A 12063-nucleotide genomic window follows, 5' to 3' on the forward strand; every position below is an offset into this window, starting at 1 on the left:
GAAAATGCGTGATTCTAGTTGGGGCCATAGCGACAGTCATACTAATTATGAAAAAAAAAAATGAAAAGAAATATGAAAAATAACTTTTTGTATTCTCAACGCACGTGTTAATAAATAGAGAAAACTTCGATTTAGTAAACACATTCTTTTTGTGACAAAAGAAAGTTCCAACCAGCGGTACTTTATCAGGGCGTCACGGTGGAAGGACCCCTTAACAGAGACGTAGGGACAAACAGTTTCGTTATGTTGAAGGAAAAAAGGCTTATTTTTAAATCCTCGCATCGGCTTTATTACCTATAGGTAACAGGACCATTCATCTTACGTCCATTACTCATTTATACATCCAGTTGCCAAGCCTGGCACGTAAATTCCAAAAAACCCCTATTATGCTGCGAGCGTGCCGCGACGAGCATATTCCCCAGAAGCCGAACGCGCCGTTCCCACTGGGGTGCCCCGTCAAAATTAACAATTCTCCCAGGCTCGACAGTAATTAACGGGACATTACGCGCCGATTAATTCCCGCGCGCAGCCGTGTAGACCGCACGAGTCATTCGGAATAACACGCTGGAAAACGACGGGGCCAATAACCAGCGGCGATATTAAGTTCGCGACGGTTGTCTATAGCAGATGCCTGACAGCAGCCAGCGGAAAGAGAGGCGCGGAACGGATGGAGAAAGGGAGCATCCTTGGCTCGGGGCACGCGCGTGTTTACCGTCAGAGGTTTCTGGCCTGAAGTTTATTCAACAGAATGATCCGTAAATCCTCTTATCCCGTGTACCATACATCCGGGGCAATCATTTTAATCTGGTAACTCGAGAGGGGGCGAAGCCCCGTGAGCGTCTTGGAAATCTGCGCGCGGTCGTGGCACGTGTTAACGGCAGTATCGCTCCGTGCCCCCGACGTCTAAGCCTTTTGGCCCCTTTTCACCTTCGTGGAAACCTTTCGCGTGTCTCCAGACCGTGCACAGAAGCGCGGCCCGAGGAAAGAGAGAATGAGCCTTCTCTCCGTGACGGTGGCATCTCGAATTTCACAAAGTGCCACGGAATACGTGGCCCTTCATATATGAAGACTTCCGATCAGCAACCTATGGAACGTAACACCCGATGCTGGGTCGATTCGTTTCAAAGTAAATTGTTCAGTGTCGTAATACAAGATCGATAGTTTACCTATGGTATTAAATTGTCCAGTATTCGAAGCTTCGTCCATGTCCAAGTCGAAGCAGTTACCTCTCGGAATAATTACCTGGATCGATCACGTATATTAAGCGAAGAATTAGGTAAAGCTGATAAGGTTTTAACGAGATTTCACCAAGCATAGAATATTACGTATCGGATATGATCTACGTGCCTTTATAAGATTTTCCTGTAGGCAATGGAACGCCCTTGAAAGTGTCGGGGCATTAAAAAATCCCTTTATTAAACTTATCAAGTTATTATTGGAGTTAACTTCCCATAAGTTTCTCACCCGGGTACCTAAAACCGCTGTAACGCGCGGGATCCGCGCGCTGTGAGAGGTACAGTGATCAATTGGTTATTTCGAAAAAGTCTCGGAGCACACCGGAGTATCGGTGATCGATTGACAATATCAAAAAGTACGGTGCACGCCGAGTGATCAGTGATCCATTAAAATTTTTCGCGAAAGTTCCGCGCTCTCTATGGGGCGCGTGATCGATTAGCGATCCCCTAAACGGGGGCGAGAAAAATACGGGGAAACGATCCAACTTTCCCGGGGCGTTACGATAAAGTAAATGAAAATGTTTTGTCACACGAGATCGAACGTGTTACGAAAGGTTTCCTTTTTAATGCCGAATAAAGATGTCGGGCGAACGACAGCGTTTCCATGGCTGCAAGCGTGACCCAAGTGGATTAAAGTTGAACCGGGTTTGAACCCGATTGGGGCTTCGATCGACGTTTCTTCGTGTAATACAAAACAGCGACATCGTGGACTAAACTGAGGATGAAAAGCAAACAGGAGTGCTGAATAATAAACAGCACCGATGAATTGTTCAAGCGAACGAAAATGAAATCGCGTTAAATTCAGTCACGTGCCCCGCGACGTCTATCCACCTTCGTCCTTTTATTTATATCCATTTCCCCCGATATCTTCTGCCCGTAAAATCTGCATAGATACCTTCGGCGCTTGAGTGCAACGCAATAACAGTCGGGTGGCCCAACGTACAAAAATATCTGTCTGATAAATGTCTGCAACAACACAGCGACTGGTTTCATCCCATTGAATTCCAGCCAAGTAATCCCGACCTATTGAAAAGGAAATCTAGCAGAAAATAGAGGTGAAGCGAATCGAAGTGGTCCATTTCTTACACCGCGGATCCGATTAATTCCGGCGTGGTCAAGGATCGATGAGAAATCTCGACGAGGCCTCCGAATTAAGAGTAAATCAACGGTAACGAGGCGAGATCGGTATTCTTTCGCCCGACGAGCCCCGGTAACCAGGCGCACCTCACCTCCCCCGCCCCCAAACAGGATGAAAATCCAATTTCAAGTTTCCGTTCGAAATTAGCTCGGTTTTACCTCCACGTCCGCGTGTTAATAGAAACATGCTCGCCGATATGCGAAACGAACCAATCCCCCGGTTACTTGTCCTGTTGCGGTTCCTCCTTCTGCCCGCGAAAATGGCCATCGTTACGTTTAAATTGCTTACATTCTCTTGGGGCTTGTTATTAAGCTATTAACTTTTAATTGTCTTCGCGGCACTCGACTTCCCAGCCCGTGCCGTCGTTCAGTTTTTTTTTTTCACGAAAAGCTACGAGCACATCTCCGGGAACGTTTAAACACTTCAATGCGCTATTCGATAGCCGCTTGACATCCGGGATGGCGAAAGTCGTAAATGATAGGTGGTGAACGAACTAGTGGATTCTTTTATGGGAGTAGTCCACCAGAAACAAAGCTCGATGCATCATGAGCGTGTTGGAAACAGCGCAACGTACTATCTTACACTGTTCAATATTCCAGGTCAAAATTAGTGGATCTGATAAAGGGCAATCTAGCGGGAACAGGGGATCTAGCTGTTCCACCGTACAATCCGATATTCAGACTTAAGGTTTCTACAACAGAGGGATATAGGATAGCGCATCTGAAATAGACGGTGTATATATACCTCTTCTGACGCTGAAGACAGGAAGATAGTTTCACAGGAGCAATTAGACAACGATGCATAACACTGGAGCAGATAATTACAACTGACGTCCAAGAAAGTAATTAGGTGTCCCGTTTCTGGTGTCAGCAGCGTCCTCTCGCTTGTCGCGCGCAAAGATTGAGGATTACCGCGAGTGCAGGCGCAACGGAACAGCGATCGCGTCGCCGATCGGCTCGATAAACGAACCCCGATGATAAACAGGTCCCGTGGAAGAGGATATTGTCTTAGAGAGGAATAGGGTGGAGAGGAAGATAGCACGCGAGATTGAAAGTATGTTATCCTCAAACAGAGTGTAAAAGGAAGCTGAGCAGCGACACCGTCGATGGGAAGCGTCGCCGTGCTCTCGCGCGCAGAAATTCCTGCTAAACGGGGGATAAAATAAATATATCGGTAGATATGGGACTGGTTATTGCGCGGGTAGTTCTTTTTTTTTCGCGCGGTGGTACGTAGGTACTTCGGTATCGGCGGACTACTTTTTTCGAAATCGACAAAAGGCTCGTTGATCGATCAACGAGCGACGAGAACGGCCCGGGCACCGAGTGCTCATTGTAAATTTATTTGACGAGACGCGGCCATTCAGATCGCCGCTGTGGGAAATGAACGAAATTCGAAGCTGAATTTTGCGCCAGAGCAGCTCGAATATCGGTCGAAGACCCACGGGTTCAGATCTCGTAAAGCTACAGGGCCGTTTCGAGTTTCACCCGAAATCTACGAAGGTGCACTAATCCAATGCAATTGGTTAATGAGTTTTTTGCTGGGGTGTTGCGATTTGGCTGGGAATCTTAGTAGACTACTTGTGTAGTAGTTTATATTTGTATCAATTTTTAGGAATTTTTTGCAAAGATACCAATGCGCTAATCCTTTCGGAAATTTAAGGGTAGTTTATTTAACATTATAACAAGTAAAAAAAAATTTGTAACAGTAAAATTATGATAAATACAAAAGAAATAGAATAGAATAGATAGAACTTCAAACAACCAGGTGTGCTTTTCGCCAAAAATTCGCGTTTTATTTGTTTAAAAACAGTGGTTAAAATTAATAATTTGGTTCAACCTTGTGGTTCATATTCCGAGGAATATTATAAACTAAAAGTATGCAAAATTTGAAGTTGAGAAAAATGCGTTTAAAATGCGTTTTAGGTATGCTCGGCGCTCGGAGGCGCGCTGTCCCACCAGGCTATAGTATCGATACGGAGTTCAATTTCGGCCTATAACTATCAGAATATATTTTTGAAATGTTTTAGAAGCAATTTAGGGAAAAAATTTTTTCTTCTATTCATCGTTCGATTTATACGGTCTCTTCCTCTTGAACATTTACCACTCCACGTTTACTGAAAATATATCACGGAGAACCATGCGTGATACGTTGTAATGAATGTTTCATCAAGGGCTACGATATAACAGTCTGGTGAAAATGTCTATGTACCATTAACACAGTTCAGTGAATACAACCTACAATCAAGCCGATACATTCTGACAGACATGTGGGAATCGAATTGTGCGAGGCATGTGTACATATGTGGTTGTGGGTTATACCAACACCCCTCGTTATTCGCCCATCTGTTACAAAATGAGGTTGTCATCTTTTTATACCCCAATGAGTGCAGATTATACGATTGGTAGGATGACCGGTATACATGAACTAACGAAACAGTGGATTTGGAAGGAGGAAAAAGGTCTGGTACGTATTCAATTTAGCGAACAGACAACAAATTCGCAAAAATACTTCGGAGTATTACAAGAAATTTTGGAAATTTTCTAGCTCCAATTCAAGACCAGAAGTAGAAGCGTAATATGCAAGAGGTGGCAGCTTTGTCCAGAAACTTGTCGAATCTAATTAAAAACTTCTCATTTTCTGCACTTTTAAAGGGTGCAATCAAACTCGAATTGTGATCTGGTAGTAATAATTCTAGCTCCTAATATTGCTCCTCTGATCATTTCAAATAACTCCGGACATTCTGCGTACCAACTGCTTCCGTGCATCGTTAAGCCAGAGGAATATAATCTGTGAAAGTGCTGTAGAAACGAATCAGAGAATATATGGCTCTCTTGTTGCAGCTAAGGAAGTGGTGCATCACGGTGTATAACGTGGCGATAACGGCAATACTAAATGGAAGTCCACTGTCTCGACGAAAGAGATGCCATATGGCGACGCTCGTGGTTTCAGTTGAAGACCACCGTAACCGCATGGTTAACAGATGTTACACGCTTCCTGCGATTGTTCTTCAAAGTAACTCCTACGATCGGTCGGAATCGATTCGAAACTGTGAACTGGAAGTAAGCATTATATAATACATCATATTTAGAGGCTCAAGTGACTCATCGATCTGGGGCATTGAATAATTTCAGCGTCGTCGTACATTGCTAAATTTAAACGCTAATTAACAGGAAACGGTAGTCGAACTTAGAACACCATGTAGATTTGCAAGAAGACTGGAGGAAACGGATGACATCTTTACTGAAATTATATAAACTTAAGCGAGGCAAGTTTATCCACATAATTTTGTGTATATTATAGTCTATATACAGTCTAAATCGGGCGAAAATCTACTGATGAATTTTTGTTGAAATACCCGATCGAATAAAGAGGGATAATTAAATGGTCTACACTCTACGGGCAGGCATTAATCCCCGAGCGAATGGAAATGAATGAAGACCGCTTTCGAAATTGGAAAAATTCATTACCCCGGCGAAGAAATTTATGTAAAAGGGAACAAAAGCAAAGACATGGGAATTCAAAAGGGTACAATGGCCGGCGCGTCTCCATACGCCCTGTATTTCTTAAAAGCACATCCCCTTAATTGAAAGCCACCGTAAATGTTTCCTTTTCGTTACCCTCGGCCTGAGAATCTAACCGACCATCTTTTTAATTCCCACGAGAGAATGAAACACGAGCACAGGCACTGCCAATATATATGAAAACCAATTTACGATAACGCGGGGTAAAATCATACCGCATTTAATGATCCTGTAGCTGAATTAACGCGGAGTGCCAGATATAATAAACGGAAATCACTAATTGGGACACAGGACCACAAATAGTAACAGGGATAATTGACAGAACAGAGTTAGAATGACAAAACTAATTCGCGGCCCTCGAGATAAAAACAGAATTTATGAATACCCATATGAAATTAGATCGTCCGTGCTTTTCTGCCTCTCTAGCTGACTATATATCTCTGCGGTAATTAAAGTAGGGTAAGTCCGCTATAGTTCGACCACCGGGAGATTCCGGCCAGTGTTGATATTTTAAGACACTGTGTGTCATTGATACAAAAGAATTGGATGCGCTTGTTGTTGATCTTGCATTGACCACTGTGGCAAATATATATTCAAATTATAAGAAGCACTTAAGACTTTATGCGAGTCTGAAAGTTTCTAGATCAAGTTACAGTGCTGATGATATTTGAAAGACAGGTAAGTTTATTTACACTATTCCGATATTGGGGGATATAATATGCATAAAACTACAGTGTCGCCCCAAGAATACGTATGTATTCGTTTTTAATTGATTTTGACAAGGTGGTCGACCACTCCTGACATGCGGGCAGGGCTTGAAACCTGTTAAAATATCGATTTCAGTTCTCCAAACCGTTATGAAGAACCTTTATTCTGAATAACTGTTACGAAGAACCGAAATTTCCAACTATTATCTATTTCAGTTACGGTTCCTATTTCCTTCCTCATGTCGGTTCCATAACCGTTATTTTTTCGGTTCTATATCGGTTCCGAAACGGTTCCAGAATAAATTCTTGTATCGACTTTTCCCTAATTGATATCATTAATTATTGTAGCTGCAGATTACTGTATATGTGCATATTCTTCACAAAATCCTTATAGAAAAAGAGGAAACATTTATACATATCATATACAATAAAGCGTTGATATAAATAAATCAGCCACAAATTTTTTACATTCACACACACTAGGGTATCATTCAGAATAGGATGTTAAAAGTTTCTCCTGTTCTATAAGGATTTTGTAAAAAAGATGAACATCTACAGAAATCTGCAGCTACGATAATGAATGATATCAATTAGGGAAAAGTCGATATAAGAATTGATTCTGGAACCGTTTCAGAACCGATATAGAACCGAAAAAGTAACGGTTATGGAATCGATATGAAGAGGGAAATAGGAACCGTAACCGAAGCAGATAATATTTGGAAATTTCGGTTCTTCATAACAGTTATTCGGAATAAAAGTTCTCCATAACCGTTTTAATCAGAAACTTTATATAACAGTTTTAAACAGTTATTTTCGGAATCGTTTCAACTCCTGCATGCGGGTGAGACCGGCCAATTGCAGTGCCAATGTTTTTGGTTGAAAATGAAAATAAATATTTGAATTTATCGCACACTATAATTTATGTATACTCCAAATTGCTTGGGCTCTGCTTTAATTTCTACAAAACGACAAGAATGTGAAAAACAACGATGCTACAATTTCTTTTCCAAAAAGTGGTCGAACTATCCCGAACTTACGATATATATAAAAATATTTTTCCATTTCGTGCAAAGGTTAGTCATTACGAGGAGCTGTGACATCCGCGATATTTCAGGGCATGAAGAAATTGATATAGAATCGTTCCGAATTCATTGAACGTAAAAAAAACTGCTCCCTCGTTAATGATTTAGCGGACTAAATGAAATTACTGACCCGCAACGGGATGGCAACTTTACTTATTCAGACCGACTCGCCGCGGCCGCGGTGAGGTGATTACCGATATCGTCCACCGCGGTAAAAATATTACGCGTTTTTGGTTGTTGAGTGAATTTCATGAACCTGAATACGATATGAGGTTCGAACGGGAGCCAATATTTCAGCAAATCCGTTCACGCTGTACGCGCTACGTTTAAAAACAGGGAATACTAGAAAATTCTCGGTTTTCGTAGATTGAAACAAACACGGCTGGACCGGTCTACATGTGCCTGTATCTCGCTTTTCGAATCATTGAGAAAAAGGGAGCACAAGAGTTTACACGTTTATATTTTACGCTCACCACGCGCGTTTTCTACCCTAAACGCAGCCGTTAAAAGCATTTGCGGTTACCCCTTAAGCCGGACTATGTACGACTCGCTATAACGAGAGGAGATGGTTTTACATCGAGGTTCGAAAGGTTGCGAAAAAAAAAATAGAAATCGTTGGAATAACGATCGATTTTACTATGAAACAGACGAAATTTTTTTCAGACTGCATTGTTTATTTAACAAGAGACAAATGGGTACCGCGGTTCTTTTTTACTGACGAACATTTAGAAATTATATTTTTCACACTTGTAATTATAAATAACGAAGTCAAACGCGTCACTATGAATGTTATCAATAAAAAAACACTTTGTATCACGCGTTCGGAATATTCGTCAAGGTGTATAATATGTATTTTTGAAACTGAGAACAGCGTACTTATTTAGTATGCAAATGGCGAGAGTATGGTATGTATGCAGAACCTTTAACAAACGGAGAATGAAAATGGCCGAATGCTGATGCTGACACTTCTATTCTGTACTCAGTGACGAAAACTCCAATATCATCGATAATATCGCGGCGCGAAGAATTTCATATAATGAACGATCAAATATTTCCATCTTTCACTGGATTGGTGGGGACGTCGTCATCGACGGATTAACACGACCGAATTTTCGCCGCTGCCTTTATAATATTCGTTAATTACCAGCCGATTTGCGTATTACCATTAATTTCTGTCTCGCGTAATTGCGTGGATTTAATGCAGAGGCGCGTAAACTGATTATCGGTGACAATTATGAGGTGGGGGACAATTGCGGGTTCGCCGGAAGCGAACTCCAATAAAGTGGACTTACGAAATTTCGGAAGACCCACGCGCCCACGTACCGAATTCGCCATATTCCATTTTTACGTGGCGATTTTGCGTTGCTCAGGTGGCAAAAGAGCTTAATCAATGTAATCACAGGTTGGGCAAAGTTTAACAGCCGAGGATTCTTCCATTCAGTCAATTCCTAAGCCCGCGACCATCTCCAAGTGCTTTTCAGGTAAATAGTTCCTAATCTTAGGCTTTGCTTTTATTCGGAATACTTTACCTAACATTCAGATTCCCCTCTTTCGAATTACACACACTAAAGGAAGAGTCCTCGACACAGCGGAGAAGGAGCTTAAGTCAACTCCCCAAGAAGCTACCACAATATCTCTGCTAGCACAACGTTCCAGCGGGCAGCGCACAGAGACCACAAGTCAACACACATAGCCACGCGTCTTGTGGAATCAAGAACCGCGCAAACCCCAGAGAAGCATATGAAACAGCGAGCACGTTCGACGGAAGCATTATTTCGCGCGTGTGTGTGTGTGTGCGTGCGTCGATAAGAAGTCAAAACGACGGGGATCGTCTTCACCCATTCAGGGAATAAAAGTTTCGACTTCGGAGCGTCCGAAGAGGAAACTTTATATCGAAGGGGATGCTCGGCTGGTTTTTCGTTGAGGAATCCACGTTGCCACTGACGACCGGCAGGAAATCCCAAGTAAAAACACTTTCGAGGGAGTCGTTCGCCCCTGCGAGCCTAGCGTGGGGCATTATATTTTCGGCAAATATAATCGTTTCATATATCTGTGCGTCGCATTCAAAACGCTTTTGTGCCAGTGGCAGCGTCGACTCCGTCGAAATGCTGGGGTGGCAGGAGGAAGGTTTGCTTGTGGCGGTGATAAATTATGGACTCGTCTAATATCATTTCTCTTTGCGACTTAGTAGCTTTTGAAATATACCACCGCACCGTATTTCGTCGCTCAAAAGGCTCCTGTACAGGATGCTTCACTTAACTGGGCTGCTGCTAGGGAAACAGTGGCTGCACACACGTTGCAGATACTTTCTTTCCCCTTTTTCTAACAGGACCGCATAGTTTGCTCGGGACAGTGTCGTAGTCAATGACAAATGGGTTTGTCAGTACAGGATACGGCAGTTCTTAGATCTAAAGGGCAGAAGGAATGTCCCGAAGGGAGTACAGGAGTATATCCAGCACTGTCTCTACTAGTTTCACGTGAAAGTAGAGTTCTGCGACAAAAGGTGGCAATTACTTTTGCACGCAATTTTTAACTGTTTTAGAGACTAATGTTGGTAGGAGCGTCTTGGCCATCTTTTCGCCTGAATAAACCAAAACTCCTCTTGGGTGTCTTCTTGTAACGCGCAGAGCAACGGGGATGTTGCAGGCGGTCCCGTTGAGTGAAACACCCTGTACCGGATTGCAGCTGGTGCTTTCCAGTTCCCGGAAAAATAACCGGAGAAGCATAGGAAGAGGAGAAGGTTTTCGTCGCGTTTCGAAGTACCTACGCGGTGTTTGCATTAGCTTGTTCGCCATGATGCACATCCGTTCTGGGTTGCTTGGATGAACGCGTGTGTTTAGTTACTCTGCGGTGTCTTGCGTGGACCGACACGCTTTGCAAAACAGGATGGGCTTGCAGGAAAAATGCAGCCTTCTAAAGGTGGCCGTTCCAATGTGCGGGTGGCGACTGCGGCCGGCGACGGTCCCACTAGTGCGAGGGAGAAGTATGTATCTGTTTCTCCCTTGCACTAGTGGGGCCGTCGCCGGCCGCACGTTGGAACGGCAGCCTTTACTGACCGAGAATTGGTTGCTGCGACGATTGCAACTTGGAACCTGTAAGTACTGGCGGGTCCCTAAGAGAACTATGGACAAACATTTGGAAGAAGTTAACGTTATCACCAATGCTTCTGTCGAATGTAATGGATGACCTAAATGAATGGAGATCGAAGAATTTGAGAACGCCTATTGCGAAGCCTACCGACTTGATCATGATATATTAATTCCGATATCAATAGACTTATTTAATTCTTTGGAATCTATCTTGGATTCGATTGGTTCGCCGAGGTGCATAAGCTGAATTGTAGTAGGAACATTTATTTTCATAGTAGGACACAATCATGATTCATTCGACTGTTTCGATTGATAAAATCTAGCCGTTTCATAATTCAATGTACAATAATTATCAGATTTAGCTCTCTCGAAGAAGGGTCATTTCATTTATAATAACGCGGCGCAAGCTGCTTGGTCACGTAGACTTCAACGTAACGTTCTCCGCACCCTTTATTACCGCTATTATTCATAATGCCGCCTCTTTAATTAATGCGCCCCTTTTTTCCGTCCCACCGCCGCGGCACCGGTCACTAACAAGGGAAGTTCTATAACCTCCGTCTCCAATTTAAGAAACGCGGCATGTTCTGTATGGTGTTAAAAAAAAAAAGTGATGAATACTCCCTCTTTCTGGCTGCACTACTTTCTTTAATTATTATCTTTTAGCTGACTTTCCTTTTTTGTCGGAGTGAGGAACGACCTCTGGGATTTTCGCTCTTTTTAAAATTCATCTGTACGGAATTGTCGCTACTGTTACGCTTCATAATCCTCTAATTTGCGATAATAACGATGCGATTCTAATTGCAAGTGTATGTTCGAGTGAATGATTTTTCGAACTGTATCGCTTTGCAGTGCAAACGCCTTAATTATTAATACGTGCATGATACGGGTTATTAGTGGCACGGATCATCGAGGTTTAGAATAAATTCGGGACATTGCTTACCGATCTTTTCAATTCCTTCTTAAGTGGTGTCAATTAGAAGACATGAAGGAATCTTCTTAAATGTTGCAAATTTGGAGATATTCGGGTCTCACCTGAAACAAACAAAGCAAATTTTAACGTTTTAACATTTAACTTTTTAATTCAAACATTTGAATCTATCTTATCATGTTAACTTAAACAGACGATAACTTAAACTAATCTTAATTTCTTGCTCGGTTTAGAATGAAGGGAATAATTTAAATACCCGTCAGCATATCATTTAAGGGGGTGTACCCTTTACTAAAGATAGTAAAAAAACGGGAAATCTTCATCGAGCCGTTGACTTGTAAAAAAATCCACAAAGTCTACACG

The 12063-nt window shown here is 42.5% G+C and overlaps 1 protein-coding gene and 1 long non-coding RNA gene across 4 annotated transcripts in view; both read right to left on the reverse strand.

Annotated features, from left to right (window-relative positions):
- Positions 1-12063, reverse strand: part of LOC143369713 (uncharacterized) — a 319720-nt gene that overhangs the window by 227612 nt on the left and 80045 nt on the right. The gene's annotated exons all lie outside the window — the stretch shown is intronic.
- LOC143369716 (uncharacterized) overlaps positions 10732-12063 on the reverse strand; it is a 77322-nt gene continuing 75990 nt past the window's right edge. Inside the window, exons 3-4 of the long non-coding RNA XR_013085471.1 lie at positions 11713-11804; positions 10732-10804 (exon numbers count right to left, since the gene is read on the reverse strand). This is a non-coding gene — a long non-coding RNA (uncharacterized LOC143369716). The remainder of the gene's footprint in view (positions 10805-11712; positions 11805-12063) is intronic.

This window comes from Andrena cerasifolii, chromosome 6 (genome assembly GCF_050908995.1).
Source record: "Andrena cerasifolii isolate SP2316 chromosome 6, iyAndCera1_principal, whole genome shotgun sequence".
Lineage (NCBI taxonomy): Eukaryota > Metazoa > Arthropoda > Insecta > Hymenoptera > Andrenidae > Andrena > Andrena cerasifolii.